Below are 25,552 nucleotides of genomic sequence, written 5' to 3' on the forward strand. Positions count from 1 at the left end.
GCAGGACTGAAACTGGTGCAAGGAGACTGGTGGGCCACATCCCTGCTGGGCATGAGCAAAGCAGCCGGGTGAAAAGAGAACTTGGAGATGCTGGGGATTGAACCCAGGGCCTCATACATGCAAAGCATGTGCTCTACCACTGAGCTACATCCCCAGATGGACAATAGCTGCTATGGGTTACACTCAGAGCCCCCCTGTTTCCAGAGCATCTGGGAGCCTAACAGCAGCATGAGGGACACAGTCCCTGCTCTGAGGGCCAAACCTGCTCTCCTGGAGGTTGCTAGTTCTTAGGGGTCACTTTGCAGCAGGGCCAGATTCTATGTGTGGGGCAGAGAGAGTGTGTGCCCTGGACTCAGGGGCAGAGATACACTCAGCCCTCTCCCCTGCATTGGCGGGGGGAGGGTGCTGCCACCCCCTGCTGGAAGGTCATGGTGGTGGGGGGCTCAGTGAGCAGCTCAACACCTGACCCTGCTGGCAGAAGTGGTGTGGGGAGCTCCAGGTCTTTCTAGGATCTGCTATTTCCACCTGCCTGTAAAGTCCAGCTTTCCCCAGCACATTCACTGCAGTGCAATTGGGTCACTGTTTCCGTGGCTCTACAGCAAAGACTCGCTCCCGGTTTCCCATCTATCTGCAGCACGATCAGCCTGTGTCAGTGGTTAATGAGGTGGATCTAGTCGTAGATGGTTATTCATTCCCCACCTGGACAATTCAGACAGTCCCTTTCCTCCTGAAATCCCCAGCACCTCAGTGATCCCGGGAGCAGGGGTTGGGGTTTCCCTGAGGGCCTGAGATTTTGAGGGTCCTTTTTTCCCTCAGCAGGGAGTGAACTCAGCTTTTCCCCCATCCCAGACATTCCATGAAATAACTGTAGCAGCTTAAAGAAAGAGGGGAGGGAACATCTCACGGCCAGGGCTGGAGGTGCCCAGGGCCCCCTGCTTGTCCATTGTTTCCATCACAGAAGAGGAAGGTTCCACGGAATTTGACACCCTGCTTTGCACGAGGGACAGAGAAAGATCTTGGTGTTCCTGTGTCTGTGCAAAGAAAATTGTGCTTCCGTATGAAAGAGAGGCGGGAAATGGCCCCATGGTGGGACAATATCCTCAGGATTAAGAGCAAAGGACTCAGGCTGAGAACTGATTTCACTCCACTCATCTGGGATTTAACAAATTGTCTTCCATGGAGAGATTGCAAACTTGTGACATTGCTCCAGACTCTGGGGGTTCGGGCTCCTTTAACTCTTGGTAAAAACATGAACTTGATTCCAAGAAGGGAGAGAGGAGAAGCCTGAAGCTGACTTTAGTTCCAGGCTGGGGTCTCCTGGGTGGGTGGAAACTTCCTTTGCTGCTCCCAGGGGACAGCGGCTAATGGCGACATCCCAGGGCTGGGATGAAAGGGGAATGTTGCAGGGACTTTACCATACAGGCCCCATCCTGCCTCTCAGAGCCCACAGGAGAGAATCTGGAGACGGGCGAGTCGTTTCTCAGCTGCATTCTCAGGAGAAGTCGGAAGCTGTCCTTGAACAGACACACAGGAGAGTAACCGCGGCCATTCTGCAGAGACATCTGGTTGCCAGGGGATCCAGCGAGGAGAGGGAGCGCTGGGGCATCTGCAGTTTTTGCAGGGGGGAGGAGGGCCAGACCAATGGGGCTGTCTCAGGAGTCACAAGTGGCTTTGCCAGTGGGGAGGCTGGAGGTCACATGTTGGGGGTAGGGTGGGGCATTAGGGACTACAGGTTGTGAGGCTGGTTAAAATGGAACTGCACAAAAAAACCTCCCCTTTTGCTCCAGCTAAAGGCCCTACTTTGGCCTCTCCCCGTTTCATGAAAATCTCCATCTTTACCCTGGCTCTCGGAAACCCCCCTCTCTCCCATGGGTATTTTCACAGTTTCTTCCTTTTTTCATGGTCTCGTAGAAATATTTTTGCCATGGAAATGATCAAGTACATTTAAAATGAGAAAAACAATCAAACAACACATCCGTATCTCCTTCACCAGGCATGGTGTCGTGTCTGAATTTTTCTATTGAAAAGTCTCGGCAGGCAGAGTCACCCCTACATTTACTTCACACAGGCCCAGGACTTCCACCCAGCAGTTCTCGGGGCTGTGGGACAGAAATGAGCTTTGCTGGCAGCAGCGAGGAGGGACGGGTGGGACTGAGCTGTCTGCTGAATATTTTAATCCTTATCTATTTTTCGGAGGATTAAATCAATGCAGCTTCCACTTCTCCGTCTCTCCCCAGGAAATAACGTTTCTGTGCAAAGTACCCAAACCTTTTAACAATAAGAAAAGGAGTATTTGTGGCACCTTAGAGACTAACCAATTTATTTGAGCATGAGCTTTCGTGAGCTACAGCTGAAGTGAGCTGTAGCTCACGAAAGCTCATGCTCAAATAAATTGGTTAGTCTCTAAGGTGCCACAAATACTCCTTTTCTTTTTGCGAATACAGACTAACACGGCTGTTACTCTGAAACCTTTTAACAATAAGAAGTGAAATGAAATGGCCACATGATGGCATCAGAACCTAAGAAATGAGAAGCCATGTTCTTGTTCAGTGTGCATTGAAGCTGAAAAGGGAGAGGTTTTCTCTTTGACTCCTAGGCCCCCACTCTAGTCCACTAGACACCCCTTTCCTCTCACAGCCAGGAACAGAACCAAGGAGTCGTGACAACTAGCCCCCCTACTCTAGCCCTCTAGACCCTTCTCCCTGGGACAAAGGAGAAGCTCTGAGACCCCTGTGTTCTCCCCTCATCTCCCTGCCTTTGCTGCAATTGAAACCCAATGGGGTTTTCTTGGGCAGTTTTGAATCTTGCTCCCAGGAAGGGTGTAATTTTAGATGCAGGTTCCAAATAGTGCAATTAATGAGCCAGAAGGGGCAGCAGGTATCGGTGCAAACCAGGAGCCTGCTGCTTTGCGTTCCTGACATTGTGTAGCCATCATGTGGCCATTCTGTCTCAGTCCCTTTAATTAAAAAATTGGGGTTTTTTCACAGAAACAATATTTTCCTCAAAGAGATACAGGAGCAGATTAATCTACAAAGTGAAGGTGATTCCAAGGCAGTTCTGGAGCAGAAGGGAACATTTTCAGCATCACTAAATTAGTTTGTTGTGCCTCACACAGAGAGAGAGAGAAAATAAACCTATTAATCTGAGCTACCGACACACTTCACAGCATGAAATACACAAGTTTCTGGTCAGTGAGTTGTGTTAATTTAAATAATATGAAAAATATGTTCGGGGCAATGCATGAAAACGTCACGGCATTGAACAACCCACTTGACATAGTTAATGTACTAGATAAAACTTAAAGAAGTTAAGAAAGATGTGCTTATAAATTACCGTGTTGTGCCATTTACACACGCACAAGACACAGAAGAAACTGAATTATTTGAGCTACTAAAATTTCCGATTTCTCACAGCATTTTAGTTCTCAAGGTTGTTTTCATTTGCTTATTTTTTTGGAACTAGAAACGGGGAAAGAGTACATTGAAGTCAGTGGAATTACCGCAGTGAGGGATTAGTCTCATTATTTGTCACTAACAACAGCCTTTGTTAACACAGAATTAACTTTGTGAACATCTCTTACCCTTCCAGAACATCGAGTTCAGTAAAACTCAAACTCTGGAAAAAGAGGGAATACAGAGCGACAGTACATGCCCAGATAACCTTAACTCTGCCCGCGAGAAGAGAATCCCTGATGGCATATGAGAACAAAGAAAGGTTTGGGGACAAATTACAGCTACTTCTCAAGAGTTTGTTTCTTCTGCAATTAATAGATCCTGGCCAGAACAAAAAATCAATTGAGCCTGGCCTGGTGTCTGGCCATGGAATTTACTATTTCCAATTTTTATTCCAGCACATGTAAAGGCAAAACTGTTTTACAAAAGCTCCTTTATTTTAGGTTATACAAACAGGCCACTTCCCCACCTATTTCAAGGAGATGGTATTATCCTGACCCACAGGGAACTTTAAATAACATGAAAAAAGAAAAGGAGGCCTTGTGGCACCTTAGAGACTAATACATTTATTTGAGCATAAGCTTTCGTGAGCTACAGCTCACTTCATCGGATGCATTCAGTGGAAAATACAGTGGGGAGATTTATATACACAGAGAACATGAAATAATGGGTGTTACCACACACACTGTAACAAGAGTGATCAGGTAAGGTGAGCTATTACCAGCAGGGAGGGGGGGGAGAATTGGGAACCTTTTGTAGTGATAATCAAGGTGGGCCATTTCCAGCCGTTGATAAGAACATCTGAGGAATAGTGGAGGGGGGAGGGGGATAAACATGGGGAAATAGTTTTACTTTGTGTAATGACCCATCCACTCCCAGTCTTTATTCAAGCCTAAGTTAATTGTATTCAGTTTGCAAATTAATTCCAATTCAGCAGTCTCTCGTTGGAGTCTGTTTTCGAAGTTTTTTTGTTGAAGTATTGCAACTTTTAGGTCTGTAATCGAGTGACCAGAGAGTTTGAAGTGTTCTCCGACTGGTTTTTGAATGTTCTAATTCTTGATATCTGATTTGTGTCCATTTCTTCTTTTACACAGAGACTGTCCAGTTTGACCAATGTACATGGCAGAGGAGCATTGCTGGCACATGATGGCATATATCACATTGGTAGATGTGCAGGTGAGCGAGCTTCTGATCCTGTGGCTGATGTGATTAGGCCCTATGATGGTGTCCCCTGAATAGATATGTGGGCACAGTTGGCAACGGGCTTTGTTGCAAGGATAGGTTCCTGGGTTAGTGGTTCTGTTGCGTGGTGTGTGGTTGCTGGTGAGTATTTGCTTCAGGTTGGGGGGCTGTCTGTACACAAGGACTGGCCTGTCTCCCAAGATCTGTGAGAGTGTTGGGTCATCCTTCAGGATAGGTTGTAGATCCTTGATGATGCGTTGGAGAGGTTTTAGTTGGGGGCTGAAGGTGACGGCTAATGGCGTTCTGTTATTTTGTTTGTTAGGCCTGTCCTGTAGTAGGTGATCTCTGGGTACTCTTCTGGCTCTGTCAGTCTGTTTCTTCACTTCCGCAGGTGGGTATTGTAGTTGTAAGAATGCTTGGTAGAGATCTTGTAGGTGTTTGTCTCTGTCTGAGGGGTTGGAGGAAATGCGGTTGTATCGCAGAGCTTGGCTGTAGACAATGGATTGTGTGGTGTGGTCTGGATGAAAGCTGGAGGCATGTAGGTAGGAATAGCCGTCAGTAAGTTTCCGGTATAGGGTGGGGTTTATGTGACCATCGTTTATTAGCACCGTAGTGTCCAGGAAGTGGATCTCTTGTGTGGACTGGTCCAGGCTGAGGTTGATGTTGGGATGGAAATTGTTGAAATCATGGTGGAATTCCTCAAGGGCTTCTTTTCCATGGGTCCAGATGATGAAGATGTCATCAATGTAGCGCAAGTAGAGTAGGGGCATTAGGGGACGAGAGCTGAGGAAGTGTTGTTCTAAGTGGAGTGCCCCAGGGGTCGGTCCTGGGGCCGGTTTTGTTCAATATCTTCATAAATGATCTGGAGGATGGTGTGGATTGCACTCTCAGCAAATTTGCGGATGATACTAAACTGGGAGGAGTGGTAGATATGCTGGAGGGCAGGGATAGGATACAGAGGGACCTAGACAAATTGGAGGATTGGGCCAAAAGAAACCTGATGCGGTTCAATAAGGATAAGTGCAGGGTCTGCACTTAGGACGGAAGAACCCAATGCACAGCTACAGACTAGGGACCGAATGGCTAGGCAGCAGTTCTGCGGAAAAGGACCTAGGGGTGACAGTGGACGAGAAGCTGGATATGAGTCAGCAGTGTGCCCTTGTTGCCAAGAAGGCGAATGGCATTTTGGGATGTATAAGTAGGGGCATAGCGAGCAGATCGAGGGACGTGATCGTTCCCCTCTATTCGACATTGGTGAGGCCTCATCTGGAGTACTGTGTCCAGTTTTGGGCCCCACACTACAAGAAGGACGTGGATAAATTGGAGAGAGTCCAGCGAAGGGCAACAAAAATGATTAGGAGTCTGGAACACATGACTTCTGAGGAGAGGCTGAGGGAACTGGGATTGTTTAGTCTGCAGAAGAGAAGAATGAGGGGGGATTTGATAGCTGCTTTCAACTACCTGAGAGGTGGTTCCAGAGAGGATGGTTCTAGACTATTCTCAGTGGTAGAAGAGGACAGGACAAGGAGTAATGGTCTCAAGTTGCAGTGGGGGAGGTTTAGGTTGGATATTAGGAAAAACTTTTTCACTAGGAGGGTGGTGAAACACTGGAATGCGTTACCTAGGGAGGTGGTAGAATCTCCTTCCTTGGAAGTTTTTAAGGTCAGGCTTGACAAAGCCCTGGCTGGGATGATTTGATTGGGGATTGGTCCTGCTTTGAGCAGGGGATTGGACTAGATGACCTCCTGAGGTCCCTTCCAACCCTGATATTCTATGATTCTATGATTCTATGATTCCTGTGGATACCAACAAATATTCATGGCTTTCAGCTTCAAATTGCTGCCTCAAGGCATCCTTGATCCTTATGGCCCCGCGCTGCACCCCTCTAATAGCCCTGGTCTCTGGCTGTTCAAATTCAGCCTCCAGGCGCTAAAGCTCAGTGGTCCAGTCCTGAGAGAAGCTTTCACGCTTCCCTTCACAAATATTATGGAGCATACAGGATGTGGCTATAAGCATCGGAATATTGTCATCGGCCAAGTCCAGCCTTCCTTATAGGCAGTGCCAGCAGGCCTTTAAACGGCCAAAAGCACACTCAACAGTCATTCTGCACTTGCTCAGCCTCTTTTTGAACTGTTCCTTGCTGCTGTCAAGGTGCCCCGTGTATGGCTTCATGAGCCACGGCATTAAGGGGTAGGCAGGGTCTCCCAGGATCAAAATGGGCAGTTTAACTTCCCGTACGGTGATCTTTTGGTCCGGGAAGAAAGTCCCTGCTTGCAGCTTCCTGAACAGGCCAGTGTTCCAAAAGATGCATGCGTCATGCCCCTTAGCGGGTCAGCCTGTGTTAATGTCCGTGAAATGCCCACGGTGATCCACAAGTGCCTGGAGAACCAGAGAAATACCCACTGTGATTAATGTATTTGGTGGCTAGGTTGTCTGGTCCCAGAATTGAAATATGTGTGCCATCTATCGCCCCTTCGCAGTTAGGGAAGCCCATTTGTACAAAGCCATCCACAATGTCACTCATGTTGCCCAGAGTCACAGTCTTTCGGAGCAGGATGCAATTAAAGGCCCTGCACACTTTTGTCAACACGTGTCCAATGGTCGACTTTCCCACTCTGAACTGGTTGGTGACCGATTGGTAGCAGTCTGGAGTAGCCAGCTTCTACAGTGCAATTGCCAAGCGCTTCTCCAACTACGGCAGCTCTCATTCTCGTGTCCTTGTGCTGCAGGGCTGGGGCGAGCTTATCGCACAGTCCCAGGAATGTGGCTTTCCTCCTCCTAAAGCTCTGCAGCTATTGCTCCTCATCCCAGATATACATGACGATGTGATCCCACCACTCAGTGCTTGTTTCCCAAGCCCAAAAGTGGCCTTCCACTGTGGTCAGCACTTCCGAGAATGCCACAAGCAATCTCGTGTTGTAGCTACTGTTAGGGGGCTTATTCCTTCACCCGCTTACTTCCCGGGTCCTTCTCACAAGAACAGAGAGCAACAATACCCGAAGTCCAAAGGTGCAAACAATTCGATGTTTATTGGGGTGAACTTCCAGCAAGCATGATTCCAGTTTCCTTCCTTAGTGTCCCCCTTCCCAGCTCTGACACCACAGAGCCTTACACCTGTGTCCCTGTTCCCATTCCTGCCCTTAGCCAAACATGATTCCAATTTCCCCACCCCCATGCCCTGTTCCCCCACCCACCCACCTACCTACCCACTTACTTCCTGATTGACTGCAGACTATACAGTAAAACTTGAGTTCTGCTTAGCTATACCTTAACCAATCATTTTCCTGAAATTTAACTAACCAATCCTAACATATTGTAACATGATTATGTAACCAATTATATCCCACCACCTTAATTAGTTTACACCCAGCAAAATTAATTATACAGCCAACAGAAACAATCACAGAACCAGACAGAGATTATACAGACAAACAATAGGGAAATGGGGGACTACAATGATAGAACAACACAGAAATGAGGATTTCACATCCCAGCTATTTTGGGTCCCACACTACAAGAAGGATGTGGAAAAATTGGAAAGAGTCCAGTGGAGGGCAACAAAAATGATTAGGGGACTGGAACACATGACTTATGAGGAGAGGCTGAGGGAACTGGGGATGTTTAGTCTGCGGAAGAGAAGAATGAGGGGGGATTTGATAGCTGCTTTTAACTACCTGGAAGGTGGATCCAAAGAGGATGGATCTAGACTGTTCTCAGTGGTAGCAGATGACAGAACAAGGAGTAGTGGTCTCAAGTTGCAGTGGGGGAGATTTAGGTTGGATATTAGGAAAAACTTTTTCACTCGGAGGGTGGTGAAACACTGGAATGCGTTACCTAGGGAGGTGGTGGAATCTGCTTCCTTAGAAGTTTTTAAGGTCAGGCTTGACAAAGCCCTGGCTGGGATGATTTAATTAGGGATCAGTCCTGCTTTGAGCAGGGGGTTGGACTAGATGACCTCCTGAGGTTCCTTCCAACCCTGATATTCTATGATTCTATGATAAGTGAGTTCTTGCCAGACAGGATGCTATCAAATCAAGTTTCCTTTTACATCTTCTAGGCACTTCCCTTTCTCTGGAGGCGATAGGCATTATCAGAACAGGATTGTATTCCTAAAAGCCCAATAGCACCTTCTTTCAATGTGACTAGTTTGGAATGTGAGGAGGTGACTGGTCGCTTCCCAGCTTATGGCTGCCTCTGTTGCTTAGCCGTAAGAACAGGGCCTCAGACTGTCACAGTAAGAGAAGAACCTTACACCGGCAGACCGTGATTTTGATTCTTTCTTTTATACCTCTATAACTAGCCAAGTGATAAGAATACACCTAAATTCTTAGAGTCTAGGCCTTTACAGACAGGCCTGAATATCTATATCCTAACAGCTACTATGCATGGTGAGATCAATGTCGAACTCCTCTTGCTTTTGTAGTTTAAGGAATAACTCCACTGCCACTCCTGACGTTACTGACATAAACTGTGACCGTATAGATCATTGCAACCACTATATGTTTCCACCAACTCTTGTACAAAGGAGGTCCAGTAAGGTGTCTATGGAAAGGTTATGATTATGATTATGCTATCTGTATATCTGTATCATTTTTGTAGTTGAAGGTATGAATATTGGCTATGTACTTGTATCTCAATGTGGTTTAATTCTAAGTAGCCTCAGTGAAGCATTTGGTCAGCTTCTTGAGAAAGGACTATTCTCAGTAAGTGCCCAATCAAGAAATATTTAACTGACAATGAACTTTGGGAGATGCCCATCCACATCTGAGCTTTCCAGGGAACGTACAAACTAACATGTAAACAATGGCGTCGGCCTCTAAAGAACTGAGTCATGCAAGGATATGTGACTTGCCCATGTGACTCCAAACTCCATCTTGCTACTGTAATTTACCCAGGAAGAACAAAGGGGTGTCCTTCCACATGGCAGGGGATATAAAAGGCTCTGAAAACCCCTCCATTTTGGCTTCAATCCTGCTTCTTACTTCTGGAGGAACCTTGCTGCAAACTGAAGCTTTGAACCAAGGACGGAAAGACCCATCCCAGCTGGGGATGTTCTCCAGAGACTTGATTTGAACCTGCCATTTATTCCATCACAGCTACAAGCCTGAACAAAGAACTTTGCCATTACTGTATGGAATTGATTCCATTTAACCAATTCTAGCTCTCATCTGTATCTTTTTCCTTTTATGAATAAACCTTTAGATTTTAGATTTTAAAGGATTGGCAACAGCGTGATTTGTGGGTAAGATCTGATTTGTATATTGACCTGGGTCTGGGGCTTGGTCCTTTCGGATCGAGAGGACCTTTTTTCTTTTACTGGGGTATTGGTTTTCATAACCATTCATCCCCATAACAAGTGGCATTGGTGGAGATACTGGGAAACTGGAGTGTCTAAGGGAATTGCTTGTGTGACTTGTGGTTAGCCCGTGGGGTGAGACCAAAGTCCTCTCTGTCTGCCTGGTTTGGTGTGCCTTCGAAGTGGAGAATCCCAAACTGCCCTGCTTTGAGCAATCTGTCCTGAGTTGATACTCTCAGAAGTGTCCCACCAAAGACAGCATCGTTACAATGTATTAGTAAGAAAAAGGAGCATATTGGTCAACGGTGCGGGATCCATTCCTGCAGCCCAAAGAGGCAGAGTGCGCAGTACACCAACCATTGAAAGATGGCGCCAAATGTGGACGGAAGCACAGGGATTGCTGGGATGCGAAGCAAGGCATCACGGGGCATTGGGACAGGTCCCGGGATGCCCCGCGACCCCCTCCACCTTCCCACAACTCTTAGTGGCAGAAGAGGAAGAGATGCTCAGTGGGATAGCTGCTTAGAGTGCACCGCTCCAAATACCGCAGCAAGTGCCGCAAGTGTGAACACACTATTGTGCAGGCAGCTGACAGTGTGAACACACAACAGCGGTTTCCCTTCAGCGCTCTCTGAGCAGCACTGTAACTCCTGGTGCTGTAACTCTGCCAGTGTAGACAGCCTCAGAGAGACTGACTGCCAGGATCCCAGGACTGATCCCCTCCGAATGAAGCACAACGTCGACAGGCTATGCAGCCTTCACTCGTCTCCTGTACCTGGAAACCCTGCTAGCCCAACGGGCTGGACCATCTACGCCAGTACCTGGTTCCTCAACTGCAGCTACAGTTCCTGCTCCAGGGGAATCCAAAGGCCGAGAGGTGCAGAGATCCAACTCCTTATAACCTTAGAAACGTTTTGTTCCTTTTTCTATTTTTTTCTTTCTTTTTATGAAGTTGGAGACTTCTCAGCCTTTCTGTTAGATTAGGGTGTAACCGTGCGGCTCAGTGGGGGTGAGTGTGTGAACACCTCTGAAATCTACACAGGGAAGATGTTAGGAAGAATAGTTCCCCAAATCTTAATAACCGTAAAATTCTGCCCTATGAAATGACTGAATGCATGCTCCTCACCTATGGAAGCATTGCAAGGAGTTGAGCTGTCAGATATATGTGCAGTGAGAGTTGTTTGAATGAACTTCTTTTACTAATGTCTCTAGAAGGTCTGTCTGTGTTTTGGGGTGAGAGGGCGATGAGAAGTATTAGCTGCACAAGAGTGAAATCTAAGAAGAAAACTGTAATTAGCTTTGAGGCTGTAGGCTAAATGTAAGCAATAATTTGGTTTCGGTGTTGAAATATTCAGCTGGCTAGATCTGGGTTGCACTGCCTGGGTAGAAGTCTCTCGTTGGGGTTTTGACATCACTAAATATGCACCTGCCTCCTTGGCTTGCTCTTTTAGGATTTGTAAGGGTTGATTTTCTGCTGTATTAATCTGATGGTTTGGCTACATTGATGACTTGATTCCAGTGCAATATCCTCGTTAACTCATTGATTTACTGATTTGACCTGAACTTTATAGCTGAGTGGTGTTTATAGTCATTTAGCCTTAGTGATGTGTGCCCTTGGATTTATTTGTTCATGTTAATAAAACATGTATCTGGGATCTTGAGTCGTTTCTTTCAATAAGCAACAGGGGCCGGAACTTTTATTTGTATATTTCCCTTTAATTCGATCTCCATTTTCTGCATTTCGTTACTGTTCTAAGTTAAGGAACGTGCAGCAACAGAAACGGACACAAACCTGTTGCTGCCCCATTCTGTGCCCATCCAGCAGGAGTAAAGAACAAACACCTCCTGGAGCAGGGATTGTAACACTGGACTGTAAATACAGACGCCTGTTCCCAAGGTTTGCTGTCTTTCTCCAATCATGGCCTGAGGGTGACACCTACAGCTGCTTGTAATCACGCCTGGCAGGAAGGAGACCCCTATGTGTATTCCCTTGGGAGGCAGGGGGATCTGAGAGACCCTGGAGATGGGGGATATTTACCCAGAGCTCAGGAGCAGTCTACTCAGGGGTGATGCAGTAGAAAAGAGCTGGGTGCTGCTTTCCCCTCTTATTTCTCCATATCGCCTTTCAGTCTCTCCGCTTTCCCTTTCTTCCCCCTCCCCCCACCCTCTGGCAGGGAGACTTGGTCACTTCCCTGCTCCCAGGGGCGCTCATTCTCCCATAGCTGGGTTGGCCCCTGCGAGTGCTAGTAGGAGTGAGAGCCTGGGTGCAGGTCACTCCCTGCAGCGGCTCTGGGACACACAGAGGCAGGAGGAGGAGCAGAGATGGGGCCAGTTCCCACCTAAGAAAGTCCCTGGCCCGGTGAGTGTGGCAACTGCAGCCCGGGTTGGGCTTGAAGTGGGTTGGACTGAAAAACTTGTGGATCTAAAGGCAGAGGAGGCCTGGGATTACTTCAAGTCAAAGCTTCAGAAGCTATCGGAAGCCTGCATCCCAAGAAAGGGGAAAAAATTCATAGGCAGGAGTTGTAGACCAAGCTGGATGAGCAAGCATCTCAGAGGTGATTAAGAAAAAGCAGAAAGCCTACAGGGAGTGGAAGAAGGGAGGGATCAGCAAGGAAAGCTACCTTATTGAGGTCAGAACATGTAGGGATAAAGTGAGAGAGGCTGAAAGTCAAGTAGAATTGGACCTTGCAAAGGGAATTAAAACCAATAGTAAAAGATTCTATAGCCATATAAATAAGAAGAAAACAAAGAAAGAAGAAGTGGGACCCCTAAACACTGAGGATGGAGTGGAAGTTAAGGATAATCTAGGCATGGCCCAGTATCTAAACAAATACTTTGCCTCAGTCTTTAATGAGGTTAACGAGGAGCTTAGGGATAATGGTAGGATGACAAATGGGAATGAGGATATGGAGGTAGATATTACCACATCTGAGGTAAAAGCCAAACTCAAACAGCTTAATTGGACTAAATCAGGGGGCCCAGATATTCTTCATCCAAGAATATTAAAGGAATTGGCACATGAAATTGCAAGCCCATTAGCAAGAATTTTTAATGAATGAATCTGTAAACTCAGGGGTTGTACCGTATGACTGGAGAATTGCTAACATAGGTCCTATTTTTAAGAAAGGTAAAAAAAGTGATCCAGGTAACTACAGGCCTGTTAGTTTGACATCTGTAGTATGCAAGGTCTTGGAAAAAATTTGAAGGAGAAAGTAGTTAAGGACATTGAAGTCAATGGTAATTGGGACAAAATACAACATGGTTTAACAAAAGGTAGATCGTGCCAAACCAACCTGATCTTCTTTGAGAAGGTAACAGATTTTTTAGACAAAGGGAACGCTGTGGATATAATTTACCTCGATTTCAGTAAGGCGTTTGATACGGTTCCACATGGAGAATTATTAAATTGGAAAAGATGGGGATCAATATGAAAATTGAAGGGTGGATAAGGAACTGGTTAAAGGGGAGACTACAGCGGGGCACACTGAAAGGTGAACTGTCAGGCTGGAGAGAGGTTACTAGTGGAGTTCTTCAAGGATCGGTTTTGGGACCAATCTTATTTAATCTTTTTATTACTGACCTTGGCACAAAAAGGGGTAATGTGCTAATAAAGTTTGCGGATGATACACAGCTGGGAGGTATTACCAATACAGAGAAGGACCGGGATATCATACAGGAAGATCTGGATGACCTTGTAAACTGGAGTAATAGTAATAGGATGAAATTTAATAGTGAAAAGTGCAAGGTCATGCATTTAGGGATTAATAACTAGAATTTCTGTTATAAACTGGGGATGCATCACTTGGAAGTAATGGAGGAGGAGAAGGACCTTGGAGTATTGGTTGATCATAGGATGACTATGAGCTGCTACTGTGATATGGCCGTGAAAAAAGTTAATGCGGTCTTGGGATGCATCAGGCGAGGTATTTCCAGTAGAGATAAGGAGGTGCTAGTACCGTTATAAAAGGCACTGGTGAGACCTCACCTGGAATACTGTGTGCAGTTCTGGTCTCCCATGTTTAGAAAGGAACAGGTACAGAGAAGGGCTCCTAGGATGATCTGAGAAATGGAAAACCTGTCTTATGAAAGGAGACTCAAGGAGCTTGCCTTGTTTAGCCTAACTAAAAGAAGGTTGAGGGGAGATATGATTGCTCTCTATAAATATATCAGAGGGATAAATACCAGAGAGGGAGAGGAATTATTTAAGCTCAGTACCAATGTGGACACAAGAACAAATGGATATAAACTGGCCATCAGGAAGTTTAGACTTGAAATTAGGCAGAGGTTTCTAACCATCAGAGGAGTGAAGTTCTGGAACAGCCTTCCAAGGGGAGCGGGGGGGGGGGGCAAAAGACATATCTGGCTTCAAGACTAAGCTTGATAAGTTTATGGAGGAGATGATATGATGGGATAGCCTCATTTTGGCCATTAATTGATCTTCGACTATTAGCGGTAGATATAACCAATGGCCTGTGATGGGATGTTAGATGGGGTGGGATCTGAGTTACTACAGAGAATTCTTTCCTGGGTGTCTGGCTGGTGAATCTTGCCCACATGCTCAGGGTTCAGTTGATCGCCATATTTGGGGTCAGGAAGGAATTTTCCTCCAGGGCAGATTGGCAGAGGCCCTGGGGCTTTTTCGCCTTCCTCTGTAGCATGGGGCACGGGTCACTTGCTGGAGGATTCTCTGCACCTTGAAGTCTTTAAACCATGATTTGAGGACTTCAATAGCTCAGACATAAGTTAGGGGTTTGTTCCAGGAGTGGGTGGGTGAGATTCTGTGGCCTGAGTTGTGCCGGAGGTCAGACTAGATGATCATAATGGTCCCTTCTACCCTTAAAGTCTATGATTCTATGAAGGAACCAAGAAGGGGCCAGAGCAGCAGGGAGCTAGTAGGAAGGAAGGAAGTATCATAAGGTACCGGGGCTGCTGCCTCCAGTGTGAGCTGGGAGGCCGGGCTGAGCTCCGGGCTGCTGCTGCGGCCCCAGAGGGGTTGGCCCAGGGACAGACTTTCACTGAAGCACTTTCTGTGCCCATCCGAGGTGGGGACTTTCCCCAGCTGGGCCAGTCCCAGGCTCTGCTGCCCCTGCCAGGAGCTGCAGGCACCAGGGGCCAGAGAGACCCCAGGGGCAGCGTTGGGTGGGCAGGAGAGAGACTCCACACAAAGGCCCCTGAAGCCGAGGGTCTCGCAGCCCCTGGGGATCTGCTCCTGGGTGGGGCCGGGACAGTGATGGAGTCGCTGCCCTCATGCTGCCCCAGGTGTAGTGTGAGAAACTGCTGTCTGTAGGACTTTGCTACTTAGGGTGCACTGAGCATGCTCACATGAACTGAGCATGCTCAGTAACATCTGCTGAAGCCACTTCCCTTCACCCTGCCCTTACTTGGAATCAGATTCTGCAGACTGCTATTTACAGGCGTTCAAAGGGGACAAATCGGAGGAGGGGGTGGCCTGAGGAGGAGGCAGAAATTGACTAGTCAGGGGGATTAAGCAGCTGGAGGCAGGCTTAGGAGAGGGGCTGAGGAGCAAAATCGGGGATGGGGGGAAAGGAGCCGGCGTTCTACACCCAAGCAATGGCACATGGAAAAGCACTAAGGGTGGATTGAGAGGCAAAATAGCAGTTGCAAAAGGCAATCGCCAGTGGTGGATTGAATGAAAACAAAGTTCGGAGGCCAGGCCAGAAATTCAGTCAGGCTGGAAGTCGGATGATCCAGCAGAATAAACTTCTGCTCTGAAAATAAGAAGAAAAATTTAGAATTAAAAATTCCAAATGAGAAATCTCATTAAAAAACATAGCCAGAGCACTACTAGAAACAGCTGTCATTGCTAAAACTAGACTGCTGCAGATTTTCAATGAGTACTTGTTGGTAAAATATAAATTAAATAGCGCAATGACATGCATCTGCAGAATAACAAAGCGAAATGATGACGTGTTAAGAGTAATTCAGGGAATCCCAGCAGCAGATAAGACAAATCTGTGAACTGCTATGAGACTTTATGCAGCCGGATTCACTGATAAGGGATTCTTTTTGTTTCTGTAAAGTATTTCACTGAATTAAATCTCCAGAGCACCTCAGTAGGTTACATCAGACAGAGAGGAGCTGCAGTGACTCAGCCTTGGGATGCCTCTGCCTTTAAGAACCCAGCCCTGGGAAGCTCATGCTGAGAGGTGCTGTCTGTGGGAGGGGAAATAAAAAAGCCCTTCTGCCCCCCCCACCCTATTTTTGGGAACACTGGTGTCTCAGTCCACTGAGGTAACTGTTACTCCTCTGTCCTTGCCTGTGCAAGGGTTTTGCCCCGTCACCATCTGGCAGCGCTTTCCCCCTGGGCTTAACTGTTGAGAATAGGCCACTTCCACCTTAATTGAATTAGTCTCATTAGCACTGATTCACCCCACACTTGGCAAGGCAACTCCCATATTTTCATGTGGTGTAATATTTATACTGCTTTCTGTGTTTTCCGCTCCATGCATCTGATGAAGTGGGTTTTAGCCCACAAAAGCTTATGCCCAAAACAAATGTGTTACTCTCTACGGTGCCACAAGGACTCCTTGTTGCTGTTGCCGGCACCCAGTGCCGAGAGGCAAAACAACAGCAGGGTTTGGTTCGCTACCCGGTGTGCTTCACCCAATAATCACAACGGGGTGGAGAAGCAGAAAAGTTTATTTGAAGCTTCAAAAAGGTACAGGGAGAATAGAATCTCCAATCCTGCATACGGAGCAGGAAGTTACACAGGCTTTTATACATCCTTTCTTCAGCATACTTATCCAATAGCAAGCTGCCCTAAGTATCCATATAGCCAGCCAATCCAGTTACCAGCTAGTTCCCTTGTTTTTTGTTATCATTTGTTAACCTATACATAAAGCTGCTTTATTCAGCATTGTTCTTCCATATCTGCCCTGTTTGGCCTTGTTTAGTTTCAGGCAGTCTGACTCTGCAACATATTGTTGCAGATCCTCAGCATAACTGCTGCGAGTGCCTCCAGGCTCGGGGGCCAAGGACACTTGGGCCTAGTGCGAGGGGGCTTCATCGACACTCGTGGTCTTCCATCCCCTCGAGTTACCTAGTGGCCATGCCCCAGTGTCCCCAACATTATCTTTGCTGATACAGACGAACTCGGCTGCCCCTCTGAAACCAGAGTCCCTGCTGCTGATCATGAACGAGAAGCACATTCCCTTTAAACACCTGGTATTTGAATGCATCTGAAAGTCACAAGGAACAGCAATCTGTGTTAAAGGAAGGTTGCCATTTATTAGAGCCCCAATTGATATTGTGTGCACAAAGAGAGGATTGAATGTGTCACAGGTAATTTGGTAAATCTTGGTTATTTTATTTTTGTAAGAGGTTCCTGTCCACCTCCAGTAGAGTTTTCAGTCCCAATGGCAACTTACTTAGCAAATGTAACACAAACTAGTCCATTCCTCCCAAGGGGATGGGGTTCTCGTTCTTCTGCACATTGTAGCCCACGGAGACCAAGGACCTGCAAATGTGCCTTCATATTATACCTTTGTTTAATGGATGAAAACATAAACTAGACACTTAGAGGATTGGAACTGATTTCAGCTGAGGAACCTGTTTGCTAGGTTTTTATGCGTTTGCACAGGAAAACATTGAGTGTTTCCATTCATTTCAAGCATCCCCATTAGGTGAAAATCCTGAACAAAATGGCAATGGATATTCAAATATTTTTGTTAAAGGAAGAAGGTTTTAAAGGGGCACTTGGATTTGAACCAAGGACTATTTGATCGCCAATCAAACACTCTACCACTGAGCTACACCCCCATACCATTTGCATAGGGGAGTCAGTGGTCTTAAGGATCTTGAAGGACAGGCCCTACCTCAGCGAGCTCCTTTTCCATTCCCAGACCACAGTGGTTTTCAAAATGGGGTTCGATTAAACTTTATCTATACCTGTAGACACCACAGCTTGCACACCCACCAACAGAGCTTCTCCCACTGACATAGCTACCGCCTCTCGGGGAGGTGGATTAACTACACGGACGGGACAGCTCTCTCCCATCCCCTTACAGCATCTTCATTATTTATGAATAAGTAGGAAATCACCTACTGAATGGACAGCCACCAATTTATCAAATATTGCTGTGTCTGCATTCAATATGGGTAACTGGGCAGTGAACAAGACTGTTTTGAATAAGATGTACCTCAGTTAGGATGCAGTGTCACTGACCCCAGATTGTGATTGGTCCTAATGGGGAATTTGTTTTAAAAAATTGGCATATTGCCGATTCACTACTGTTTGGTTATACTCTAAGGGGAATGCCAATTAGCTGTTTATTACTAATAAGGTTTGTCAACTTTCCTCACCTTTGTTTTTTAAAGTTCTCTCATGAGCTGTTATGGGTGTTGCTGTATAACTCTGCTAAGCAGTACAAATAATTTCTTTAAGAAATTGTTTTATTCCTTGCCTTCATATTGTTTCCTGAAATTAGTTTATTAATTTTCACTTGTGTTCGTTAAACAGTTTAGCCGTGCCACGCACATTTTAAAAGGTTTCTTCAGTAGCCAAGCCCTTAATACCATGAATTATAGTTGCAAAGACAGTTTCTGCTGCACAGTGGTCAAAATAGTGAATGTTTTGTTTTACGTATATACGTATATATATATATATATTACTGTGCTCCAAATAGATACTCCAGATTCAGATAATCTTGAAACGAAACCCATAATTCCATTTCAATTTTGGAGTCTCCTAGTTTAAGAGACACCAGAGTGTGGAATAGTCGTTTGCCCAGTCATTAGTCTTATGCATGTTCCTGATAAGAAAGGTACAGTTGCCTTTACATAGTAATAATTTGCTTGGTAACTTACTTTGTTCTGTCTTTTATTACTTGCAACCACTTAAATCCTACTTTTTGTATTTAATAAAATCACGTTTTACTTATTAATTAACCCAGAGCAAGCAATTAATACCTGGGGGAGGAAACAGCTGTGCATATCTCTCTAATCAGTGTTATAGAGGGGGGAACAATTTATGAGTTTACTCTGTCGAAGCTTTATACAGAGTAAAAGGGATTTATTTGCTATTTGAACCCCATTGGGAACTGGGTATCTGGGTGTTGAGACAGGAACACTTCTTAAGCTGGTTTCAGCTAAGCCTGCAGCTTTTGGGGGAGGTGGTTCAGACCTGGGCCTGTGTTTGTAGCAGGCTAGCGTGTCTGGCTCAACAAGGCAGGGCACTGAAGTCCCAAGGTGGCAGGGAAAACGGGCTCAGAGGTAGTCCCGTCACATCAGGTTGCCGTCCCAAGGGGGGCTCTGTGACCCAAGCTGTCACAGAGACCCACTGCTCCCATCCCTCAAATGGGTGTGCAGAAACGTGCCAGCAGCACTAAGGTAGCTCCCTGCCCACTCTGCCTCCCTCCCATCTTGCTGCGCTGCTCCCAGAAGTGGCCGGCATGTCCCGGCACCCTCTGGGGCGGGGGGGGGGGGTCGTCTCCACGCACTGCTTCTGCTCTGAGCACCAACTCCGCAGCTCCCATTTGCTGAGAACTGTGGCCAATGGGAGCTGTGGGGGCAGCGCCTGCAGGCATCAGCACAGAGACCCCCTGGCCCTGCGCATCTAGGAGCCACTGCCGGAGGGGCGTGTGTGTCAGTTGCTTTGGGATCCGCATTGCCCGAGATAAGTGCCACCCCCCTGATGCCTCCCGCACCCCAACACCCTGTCCCAGCACAGAGCCCGCACCCCACACCCAAATTTCATCCCAGAGCCCATATACCTCAGCCCCTCTGACCTCCTAACCCCCGCCCCAGGCCAGACCCTGCACCCACCGTCCAAACTCCCTCCAAGAGCCTGACCCCCGCAATCCCTCCTGCACCCCAACCCCTTGCCCCAATCAAGGTACCTCACTTTATGTTCATTTACTTCTCATTTCTTATAATATAAGAGGAGGAGGAAGAAAAATAATGAAAAACAGGAGGAGGCTTTTTTTGCCTCTGTCTTCACTAACAAGGTCAGCTCCCAGACTGCTGCGCTGGGCATCACAGCATGGGGAGTAGATGGCCAGCTCTCTGTGGAGAAAGAGGTGGTTAGGGACTATTTAGAAAAGCTGGACGTGCACAAGTCCTTGGGGCCGGACGAGTTGTATCCGAGAGTGCTAAAGGAATTGGCGGCTGTGATTGCAGAGCCATTGGCCATTATCTTTGAAAACTCGTGGCGAACGGGGGAAGTCCCAGATGACTGGAAAAAGGCTAATGTAGTGCCAATCTTTAAAAAAGGGAAGAAGGAGGATCCTGGGAACTACAGGCCAGTCAGACTCACCTCAGTCCCCGGAAAAATCATGGAGCAGGTCCTCAAAGAATCAATCCTGAAGCACTTACATGAGAGGAAAGTGATTAGGAACAGTCAGCATGGATTCACCAAGGGAAGGTCATGCCTGACTAATCTAATCGCCTTCTATGATGAGATTACTGGTTCTGTGGATGAAGGGAAAGCAGTGGATGTATTGTTTTTTGACTTTAGCAAAGCTTTTGACATGGTCTCCTACAGTATTCTTGTCAGCAAGTTAAAGAAGTATGGGCTGGATGAATGCACTATAAGGTGGGTAGAAAGTTGGCTAGATTGTCGGGCTCAACGGGTAGTGATTAATGGCTCCATGTCTAGTTGGCAGCTGGTATCAAGTGGAGTGCCCCAGGGGTCGGTCCTGGGGCCGGTTTTGTTCAATATCTTCATAAATGATCTGGAGGATGGTGTGGATTGCACTCTCAGCAAATTTGTGGATGATACTAAACTGGGAGGAGTGGTAGATACGCTGGAGGGGAGGGATAGGATACAGAAGGACCTAGACAAATTGGAGGATTGGGCCAAAAGAAATCTGATGAGGTTCAATAAGGATAAGTGCAGGGTCCTACACTTAGGATGGAAGAATCCAATGCACCGCTACAGACTAGGGACCGAATGGCTAGGCAGCAGTTCTGCGGAAAAGGACCTAGGGGTTACAGTGGACGAGAAGCTGGATATGAGTCAGCAGTGTGCCCTTGTTGCCAAGAAGGCCAATGACATTTTGGGACGTATAAGTAGGGGCATAGCGAGCAGATCGAGGGACGTGATCGTGCCCCTCTATTCGACACTGGTGAGGCCTCATCTGGAGTACTGTGTCCAGTTTTGGGCCCCACACTACAAGAAGGATGTGGATAAATTGGAGAGAGTCCAGCGAAGGGCAACAAAAATGATTAGGGGTCTGGAACACATGACTTATGAGGAGAGGCTGAGGGAACTGGGATTGTTTAGTCTGCAGAAGAGAAGAATGAGGGGGGATTTGATAGCTGCTTTCAACTACCTGAGAGGTGGTTCCAGAGAGGATGGTTCTAGACTATTCTCAGTGGTAGAAGAGGACAGGACAAGGAGTAATGGTCTCAAGTTGCAGTGGGGGAGGTTTAGGTTGGATATTAGGAAAAACTTTTTCAGTAGGAGGGTGGTGAAACACTGGAATGCGTTACCTAGGGAGGTGGTAGAATCTCCTTCCTTCGATATTTTTAAGGTCAGGCTTGACAAAGCCCTGGCTGGGATGATTTAATTGGGGATTGGTCCTGCTTTGAGCAGGGGCTTGGACTAGATGACCTCCTGAGGTCCCTTCCAACCCTGATATTCTATGATGCTATGATTCTATGAGAGAAGAAAGAATGTTCTTTTTCTTGAGTGGGTCCTGAGGGAGGCCCCCAAAAAATGAAGCTGCTCACAGAGCCCCACTAACTCTGAATCCTCCACTGTAGCAGGAACTCAGAAAGCCACACCTCGGTCAACGGCAGGACTCGGGTTTGAAAAAGAGATTTTTTTCCCTCCCCTTCATGAGAAAGAAAGTGATACCACTTGTTCCTCTGGCTGAGGAGCTGGAAACCAGGCACGGACAGCTGGTGTCTGCCGAAAGGGGGAGGCACAATTTCAAGGTTCATCCCCACCCCCTAACGATCAACAGCTGCTCCCAGGTTTGAACAATGCAGGGAGGGGAAGCAGCAAAGGCAGCCCCTCTCCACTTCCCCCTCCAGCAGCTGCTGTGCAGGGAGGGAGCCTGGCAGCACCGCATGATGTAGCAGGGATGCTAACCCAGGTGGGGCACGTGACCCCACATAGCGCCCTCTGCAAGTGTTGCCTCTGAAATTAGGAAAACTCATGAGTTCAAGGCACAGCTGCACAGCCAGAAAAAAGCCCAGCACTACATGCCCAGGGTGAAGGGGTGTGCTAAAGCCTGGCATCAAACCAGAAACCTTCAGATCATCCATCTAATGAACTCCCAACTGAGCTATTTTGGCAATGACTGGGCCAACCAGGAAGGCTTAATACACGTCCTGCAGCTCATGCTAGGAAGATGTAAATCTGGATGTCACAATGCAGGAGACAAACAGCGGACTTGACCCGGAGGGGCAGGCTGGGGTTTCCTACATCACGTTTACTCAAGCCAGCACCTGTCCCCTCGAAAGCTGTGACTGGTGCCCCCAGGTCAGCCAGAAAGAAGCAGCTGTTCTCACTGGAACAAGTCCACCCACGGCTCGCAGGCAACTCCCAAGCCCACCACAGCACACCATCTTGGCCAGAAAGGAGCCCACTCGGACTCAGCTTGGCTTGTCTTCCTTTCACCCAGAACCATCCTTCTTCTCCTGGGCTGCAAGTAGCCACCTCTGGGAAGCCAAGGGGCAGGAACAGGATTCTACCTCCCAGCAGCCAACCGCACCTCCCCAGGCTTTGGCAGGATGAATGGTGGCACTCTACTAACCCCACTTAGCCTCACTGAGGAGCTTAGCTTCTGCCCTGCCTTCCTCAGCATGACTTTCCTCTTTTGCCCCATTCCTGCCTCCCTTTCTCCTGTGGCAAGTCATGCAAAGGAGGCCAGCTGGAAGAGCCGGCCTCCGTAAGCCAGCCTCCAAGGGCAGAGGAGGCCAAGCCACAAGGCTCCAAAAGATGACTGGCCTAGATCCTCTAGCTTTCCCCAGCTGACGTGGGGTGCTTTTTCAACTCATTTCACCACCCTCTGTCCTGCAAGGTTTGGGGTTATCCCAGGGACAGGCCCAGTGGCAGAAGGACAAGTGTCTTGCTGGACAGCTAGGAAAAGTAAGCCCCCATGTTTCTGCCCAGTTTCGAACAGGGTGCCTTTTGTGTGTTAGGCAAATATGATAACCGCTACACTACAGAAACTCTGTCAGAGTGCTCTGCCCCTCCCTTCAAATTCCATGCACTTCACTGGTGCTTGCCCTCAGACACAAAAACGGGTGGATTTGGAGAAAGTGATGGCAGCCCTTCGATAGGTCAGCTGGTAGAGCAAAGGACTGGAGCCAGCACTCAGGAAGTCATCCTTACGTTGCTCTTGTGACTTCAGCTTGAAGGAGAGCTTCTTTTTCTTCCCCTTGCTGAGAAAGAGCAAGAGAAGAAAGAAAGCTCAGGTGCTCCAACTTGGTGCACAAGCCCACGCTGTCTTTTCCTGCTGGGGAACCCAAAATGAGGGACCCGTGGTGGCTAAAGGCAATGCTGCACTTCCAGAAAACAGCCCACTCCTGCACACAAAGGGACCAAAGAGAAGGCCAAAACCTGGGATTGAACCAAGTACCTCTAGATCTTCAGTCTAACGCTCGCCTGACTGAGGTACTTTGGCACCTCGAGGGCATCTTTTTGGCCTGCTGCTTCTCTGTCCGGGATGTTTTTGTCAGCCATGCCACACAAAAAACGACATCATTGCGAGTGGCCCACGAAGGCAAGATGAATTTTTGCCTGCCTTGCTCAGGTTGACTTGCTTCCTCACCCCATTCCTGCCTTAGTTCCTGGGTTACCTGGTGGCTGAAGGCGAGTGGGGCCCAGCGGCACGGGGAGGAAGTTGGGCAGCTAGACCCCGGCAGCAAGAGTCTTTCAACCCCACCGTGGTGTCCCAGCTTCACCTACTGGCTGCCAGGGACTTGGGGCCCACTAGCGTAGCGGAAGGAGGTGGACAGAGCCACCCTCGCCTTGACGCTCAGGCTCATTAAACCATATCTTTAATCGATGATGGCCAACGAGAGACTGACATCGCTTGCTATTTTATCACTTGAAAATGCCATTGGCCAGTGTTTCGATCTCTCTAATGCTGAGCTTCAGTTCATGAGGACAAAGGCGAGAAAGCGACCTTTGAACTAAAGGACTCGGGTTAACAGTCTAACGCTGTTTCTCACTGTAACTCTAGTTAAGACTGGTCCACCCTGTGTTGGTGGCCGTTCAATTTCTAGATGTTAGTACATTTCAGTTACTGTTAAAATTTAAAAAAATCTATATGCTTAGAAGAAATGATTTTTTTTTATTTGCTCATATATGGGATGAATAAAACCAGATGTACAGATCCGAGCCTGCAAATTTATCATCTTCTGTGATAGACAAAATCATGCAACCAAATTGTGCATGAAAATCATAAAATGAGCTACACATGCAATAAAAAATAAGGTATTCAATGGTTTACCATATGGGGGGAGGGGGGCAGCGAACAGGCTTTTTGCCTGGGGTGCCATTTGGTCTAGGGGAGGCCCTGTCAGGGAGAGCAGGAGTTCGTTTCACATGCCTGTTTTCAGGCTGTAATCTCTGGGCACCCTGCTCTGGAGGAGGGATCCCGGTAGCCCACACTCAGGGCTGGAACAGGCCCCTGATTTAGGGGTGGCTGCATGGTTTACAGCGCTCTGATGGCTCAGACAATCTCTCTCCCCCAGAGCTTCAGATCTGCGTCCCCAGAAGGCTCCTGCACCGCCTCTGCTCCTTTCACATTCTGTAGAAAGGAGCAGCATCCAGGGCACTAGCTGGGTGGCAGAGGCTGCAGGAGCCCAGAGTGTTTGCCTGTTTGGCTGAGCACAAGACTGGCTGAGAGCTCAGGGACACATTTTGAGGCAGAATCCCAGGTACCTATGTGAAAGGAGCATAAGGATGTAAAAATGGCCATACTCGTTCAGATCAAAGGTCCTGTGACAGGTTGGGTCACAGAGCCCCCCTTGGGACTGCCACCTGATGTGACAGGATTACCTCTGAGCCCCTTTTTCCCTGCCAGCTTGGGACTTCAGTGCCCTGCCTTGTTGAGCCAGACACGCTAGCCTGCTACAAACACAGGCCCAGGTCTGAACCACCTCCCCCAAAAGCTGCAAGCTTAACTGAAAACAGCTTAAGAAGTGTTCCTGTCTCCAACACCCAGATACTCAATTCCCAATGGGGTCCAAACCCCAGATAAATCTGTTTTACACTGTATAAAACTTAGACAGGGTAAACTCCTAAATTGTTCGCCCTCTATAACACTGATATAGAGATATGCACATTGTTTGCTCCCCCAGGAATTAATTACTTGCTCTGGGTTAATTAATAAGTAAAATGTGATTTTATTAAATACAAAAAGTAGGATTTAAGTGGTTGCAAGTAATAAGAAACAGAACAAAGTAAGCTACCAAGGAAAATAAAACAAAAACACGCAACTCTAAGCCTAATATAGTAGGAAACTCAATACAGGTAAAAACTCACCCTCCGCGATCTTCCAATAAGCGTCTTTCACAGACTAGATTTATTTCTAGTCTGGGCCTAATCTTTTCCCCTGGTACAGTCCTTGTTCCAGCTCAGGTGGTAGCTAGGGGACTTGTAATCTGGGGGTCCAGGGTTCAAGTCCCTGGTCAGGTAGAGGGA

The 25,552-nt window shown here is 47.4% G+C and overlaps 3 protein-coding genes and 2 non-coding genes across 17 annotated transcripts in view; 1 reads left to right on the plus strand and 4 right to left on the minus strand.

Moving 5' to 3' along the window:
* The window catches only part of LOC102943236 (zinc finger protein 883), a 2,438,435-nt gene that overhangs the window by 1,314,457 nt on the left and 1,098,426 nt on the right, over positions 1–25,552 (plus strand).
* Positions 1–25,552, minus strand: part of LOC114020163 (zinc finger protein 501) — a 1,907,800-nt gene that overhangs the window by 1,280,458 nt on the left and 601,790 nt on the right. The window lies entirely within an intron of this gene.
* LOC119564595 (zinc finger protein 883) overlaps positions 1–25,552 on the minus strand; it is a 1,467,279-nt gene that overhangs the window by 432,257 nt on the left and 1,009,470 nt on the right. The window lies entirely within an intron of this gene.
* On the minus strand, positions 83–154 carry TRNAA-UGC. The gene has a single exon. It is a non-coding gene; the product is annotated as a tRNA-Ala (tRNA).
* Positions 17,638–17,709, minus strand: TRNAA-GGC. The gene has a single exon. It is a non-coding gene; the product is annotated as a tRNA-Ala (tRNA).

Source organism: Chelonia mydas, chromosome 28 (assembly GCF_015237465.2).
Source record: "Chelonia mydas isolate rCheMyd1 chromosome 28, rCheMyd1.pri.v2, whole genome shotgun sequence".
In the NCBI taxonomy this organism is placed as follows: domain Eukaryota; kingdom Metazoa; phylum Chordata; order Testudines; family Cheloniidae; genus Chelonia; species Chelonia mydas.